Source organism: Saccopteryx bilineata, chromosome 2, assembly GCF_036850765.1.
Source record: "Saccopteryx bilineata isolate mSacBil1 chromosome 2, mSacBil1_pri_phased_curated, whole genome shotgun sequence".
NCBI lineage: Eukaryota > Metazoa > Chordata > Mammalia > Chiroptera > Emballonuridae > Saccopteryx > Saccopteryx bilineata.
In genome coordinates, this window is record NC_089491.1 from 170,508,497 (window position 1) to 170,514,496 (window position 6,000).

Sequence of the window (6,000 nt, forward strand, 5' to 3'; positions counted from 1 at the left end):
ATGACCTTCCCTGCTGGAGGAGAGGACCATTCTTCAGTCAAGGGTATACGAGTAGCTGTGCTCCCCTGCTAGAACCTCCAAACAAGTCTCATAAAGTATAACAAGGTATCAGAACATTGGTGCCCAGATCACCGGGGAACATAAAACAGTGAACTGGAGGCTTCTACATTCAATTCAAGCCCCATGTTAGTTTGTCTTCTATTGCAGAAGTATACCAAGATCCTTTTTAGTGCTGGGCCTCCTACTTGGAAAGATTTGAGCCTCCCTAAGTAGGCTGCTGCTTTGCATTTGAAGTTTCACATACATGTGAGACCTGCTACTTAATCTTTGGATGTGTTGGTAAGAGGTTTGTCCTCTGAATCTTTATTTCTGGACATCTATTATAAGGTTGGTTGTTGTCCTCCTCGGATAGCTTGGTTGTTTAGAGCACTGTCCTGAAGCACAAAGGTTGCCAGTTTAATCCCAGGTCAGGGCACATGCAGGAATAGATTGATGTTCCTGTCTCTCTCCCTTTCTCACTAAAATCAATAAAATAAACATTAAAAAAAAATAGCCTGACCAGGCGGTGGGGCAGTGGATAGAACATTGGACTGGAACAGAGGACCCAGATTCAAGGCCTGGAGGTTGCCAGCTTGAGCACAGGCTCATCTGGTTTAAGCAAGACTCACCAGCTTGAGCCCAAGGTCTCTGGCTTGAGCAAGGGGTCACTCGGTCTGCTGTTGCCCCCCAGTCAAGGCACATATGAGAAAGCAATCAATGAACAACTAAGGTGCCACAACAAAGAATTGATGCTTATCTTTTTTTTAGAGACAGAGAGGGATAGATAGGGACAGAGACAAGAACAGAGAGAGATGAGAAGCATCAATCATTAGTTTTTCATTGTAACACCTTAGTTCATTGATTGCTTTCTCATATGTGCCTTGACCTCAGGCCTTCAGCAGACCGAGTGACCCCTTGTTCAAGCCAGCGACCTTGCGTCCAAGCTGGTGAACTTTTGCTCAAACCAGATGAGCCCATGCTCAAGCTGGTGACCTCGGGGTCTCGAACCTGGGTCCTCGGCATCCCAGTCCGACGCTCTATCCACTGCACCACTGCCTGGTCAGGCAGAATTGATGCTTCTCATCTCTCTCCCTTCCTGTCTGTCTGACCCTCTCTGTCTCTGTTTAAAAAAAGAAAAAAAGCATAAGGATTTTCTATCCACAGATGGGGACAATTAGTAATAGGTAAAGGAATAGAACAGATAATATAGTGAAGCAATGAAGCCATCAGAAGTTTTCTTCACTTTGCCTCCTTATCCTCTGTAACCTTCCATAAAAGCACTCAGTCTCCCCCCTCTCTCCCGGCCAGAATTCTCTTCCTGAAGCCTAATCATGCTTTTCCTGACTCAACTCACTCTCCAAATCCTTGATGATAGTGTGGATTTTTTACTAACCTTTTTATCTCATTCCAGCAGCTGTTCTTTTTTTAAATTATTTTATTTTATTTTATTTATTCATTTTAGAGAGGAGAGAGAAAGGAAGAGAGAGAGACAGAGAGGGAGAGAGAGAGGAGAGAGAGACAGAGAGAGAAGGTGGGGAGGAGCTGGAAGCATCAACTCCCATATGTGCCTTGACCAGGCAAGCCCAGGGTTTTTTTGAACCGGCGACCTCAGCATTTCCAGGTCGACGCTTTATCCACTGCGCCACCACAGGTCAGGCCCCAGCAGCTGTTCTTATGTTGGTCAGAAGTCTCTCTCCTCCAAGCTTAATCTTTGAGCATGAATATGTTCAAAAGCCTTTTTTTTTTTTTTTTTTAGTAATTCAGGCTTCCAGTTCTTTATCTGGAATCCAAGTACCCTTCCTTCCTATTTATTCCCCACTCTCCCTAGTTGTAGCTGATCCAAGATCCAGATGTGGTTAGCTGACTGAGCTTTTTTCTGTCCTGAAGCTGTGACATTCTCTGCATACCTGGAAGCTATTAATGAGAGAGTCTATAAAAGATGTGGAGGGAACTAGCTTCCTCAGTTGTAAATCTGCACCTTTTTATGGTGCTCCACGATCATTTCCTTTTTCTCTACCATCCCACTATACTGCCCTTCCCCTACCCCAACTGCTGGGAACTTCTGGAGATACAAGACTAGAAGCTTCTGTGGGGGTGGGGGGGTATAGGAAGGAAGATGTGAATAAGAGCAGGAATTCTTGGTGTTGAAACCTGTTGCCATGTCTGATATGAGAAACAGAAGAGGGGGAAAGAAGGGTGTTTTTTTCCCCGTCTTGTATGAGAGCCTCTGACAGGCAGTCACTGGATTATTGAAATCCATCAAAAACTAATTTATGACTTTCTTGCTACATGTCCATACTTGTTTCTCAATACCAACAGAATTACAAAATAATGGCAGTTTTCACACCTTTGCAGACCCTATGAGCCCAGGGTGCTCCCAGTTTTATTCCTTTTCCTTTCTTTCTTGTCCCATTAGTTTTTCTGCCTTTCAGATCACTATTAATAGAATATATTAGGAATATTGGGTAGCACCTACTTAAGTGTAATTTCTTGTTCTACCATACTAGCTCTGGCTCTGAGACCCTGAGCATGTTTGTGTGTGTGTGAGAGAGAGACAGACAGAGAAGGACAATAGACAGGAAGGGAGAGAGATGAGAAGCATCAATTTTTTGTTGCAGCACCTTAGTTCATTGATTTCTCATATGTGCCTTGACTGGGGGGGGGGGGCGCTACAGCAGAGTGAGTGACACCTTGCTCAAAACAGATGAACCGCCTGACCTGTGGTGGCGCAGTGGATAAAGCGTCAACCTGGAAACACTGAGGTTGCCGGTTCAAAACCCTGGCTTGCCTGGTCAAGGCACATATGGGAGTTGATGCTTCCTGCTTCTCCCCCTTCTCTCTCTCTCTCTCTCTCTCTCTCTCTCTCTCTCTCTCTCTCTCCTCCCCCTTCTCTCTCTCTCTCTCTCTCCCCCCTCTCTAAAATGAATTTTAAAAAAACCAAACAAACAGATGAACCCACGCTCAAACTGGCGACATCAGAGTTTCAAACCTGGGTTCTCTGTGTCCCAGTCCAACGCCCTATCCACTGCATCACTGCCTGGTCAGGCAATGTTCCTTTCCATGAACCTCCAGACCCTGTACCAATAGCAACCCTGTGAAAATTGGTATATTATGTACTTTGCATAACTTGCTTACCATAGTTTGCAAAGTCATCATTCAATAAATATTAGCTCTTAATTTTACTGTGTGATTTACAGTGGGAGGATTTTCTATTCCCTGAGTAGGTTCCAGCTAGAGGAGAAGGGGTTGAGTGCATTAGTTTGTGTGCGTGTATACATTACATATGCAAGTATATTAGGTTCAGGGAATGAGAAGAGGTGGGAGGAGTCATAATTGCTCTTACCCCCAGCTCACTGGCAGGAAAACTGACAGTTGCCTGAAGTCAACGTACCTGCTTCAGCCTCACTAGAGTAAAAGCTGTAAATGCCACTCCCTGCTGAGGCTTAGCTTAGGCCCTCTGACATCCAAAAAAGTTGACAAAAGAGTATAGAATAGCTACTAATGCATTGGGTTGGAGGATGTTTGGGGTTAAAAAATACCTTGCAGTTGCTTCTGGATGGCCTCTCAAAATAAGAAACAATGAACAGTAGGGAGAGAAAATATATTTTTAGCTCAGGTAAAAAGCTAGGGGCAGGTATGGATAAAGCAGTTCCTTTGGAGGATATACTATGTAGCACTTTTGTCCTGACTCAATCTGTCTTGTTGGTCTGTTGACAGAACTGACAGGACAGGGAAAAAGCCTGGTGGCATATTGAACTCTCAGCAGCCCTGTCCCCCCATTCTGGATCAGGTCAATGTTTTAAAATAGAAGTTAGGCAAGATTTGTTTGACCCAACTCTTAATTTCTTGGAAGTGTGTGCCAGGTACATGGGAGAAATCTTGAGATGCTTAACCACTCTGGTACACTGGCAAGGTCAGAGGCTGTGATGGTCTGGATTTTGTTGGGAAATCTAGGATCAGAGAATTGCAGGATAGACATTAGCTGAATCATCTCAACAGAACTTTTAGATCTTCCATTCTCTGGAAGTCTGGAGAGGGTTTTTGTAATCTTTGGGATTGTTTTGGATCCAGCTTTCTAGAGAGGAGTTACAGGTCCCCACCCTCACCCCAGATGCCCCTAGTTTTACCCTTGCTCCAACACTCCCATCTTCTTAGTTCTTGAACACAAGGTTTCATCCTCTCAGAATCTCGTGTTCCTGGTCTTTGAGGTGTAAATGTGGCGCTTGGTTAGGGAGAAGAGCTCATCACTGAATTCTAAATTCTTTGACTGCTTTTATTTTTTTTTTTCAAGGTTCAAGTGCTGGATTGTGTCATGTGACTATCCCAAAACTCAGAGCACCCTATGGCCATCTTTGCCCTCTGTCACATAACTTGAAAACTGCCTGATGGCCTTTTTGCAGTGGTTCCCTCCAGGAATCCTTGATCTCAGTGAAAAAGTCCTTTCCCTGGCATTCCAGTGCCCCTGTCAGCCCCATACTCCTCAGACACCCTTAACAAAGGCAATCAAGCACACAGGGTAACAAGTATACAAAGTAAATAATTACACTAATTATGATCTGAGGGTACTGGTGAGATCCACACACATCATAAGGTGGGAGTGGGGTGCTAGTTGCCACTAGGCTGCCAGGCTATGCCCCCATGCCTCTGGGGGCAAGGAAGACCAGGAAAAGGAGACTTCAACTCAACTCACAGGTTTATGTTCATAAGAAAAAGACCCCCCCCCCGCAAAGGTCTTTATTTGGTGGTATTAAAGGGGCATATTCTAAGTATTCCCAAGTCTAATGCCCCAGCTCTCTAGAATTTGTGGAGGGAAGTCACCTGATGCCTATTGTCCAATTCCCACCCTGTGCCAAGATCAAGAGACATGGGCATTTGACCTTGGAGAAGGCATCTTCTGTTCTTCACTTCTCTGTTCCTCTTCTTCCATCCAAAAAAGGTGAATGGTGTTGACAGTTCTCCAAGAATGGTCCAGGAGGAAGGATGAATAGGGTGAGAGCAGAGGCTGGGGTTTAGCATAGCTGCTGTATGGGAGGAGGTGAGTTGAAATGCTACTAGCCCCTGCCCATTCCTATACTGAAATACCTTATCTCACTTTTTCACTATGGGAATGGGAAGAAGATGCTAAAGCTCACCTACATGACCTTTGCAAGGGTGATCTCATATCTTTGCCCCTTCCCCTGGCTGGGCCAGGTGGGAGAGTCATGCTCTTGGGAAGAACAAGCCTTCCTGGTCAGCTCTCCAGCTCATGTTTAACTTTAGTACTGTTTGTATCAGAACCATAACTGCTGGCTCTACTTAAGAGTAATAATTTTACTGAAGGTTCTTTCTTTCTCCTTCCTCTCCTGATCCTCTAGGCTCTTGCCTGAAGCCAAGAGGTCTGGTGGTGAGGTATGGATAGGGTGTGGATCAGGAGATTCTCAGCTTCTTGGCTTCAGGCACTGTCCAGCTGGGAGGCAGAGGGGAACTTGTATTCTGAAGCCTGTGACTCCTCTGAGCCTCACATCTCTTCACCACTACTCTGGTGCCCTGGTTATCTGTCCCACAGCGAGAGGTATTTTATGTCCATAAAGTGCCCGTGGTAAGTGCTCAGAATTCATCTCTTGGCTGTGGCGGGTGCTGCTATTTTTCATTCCATCAAGGGGAAGAAACTGAGGCACAGTGAGTCCAGAAGGTGGGTCAGGATGTGGGAGGAATGAGTATGCCCAGCTAGTGACTTGGAGTGGTAACCAGTCCCTGCCTGCTTCCCAGCCTTCCAAACCAGGGAGTCTCCATCCTTCCCATCCTCTGCTCTTGCTGGCCTTATCAGATGCTTTCCCCCACTATATGGTCCCCATTCCTGCTTCCAGGTACTGCTAGATTCCAAAAATAAAACATAAAAATAATTAGACACTCTGCTCCCTTGTTCTCCCCACTTCCACCCTGAGCTTTGGGGTTGGTGGACTAAAATGTCCCCTCTCCAGA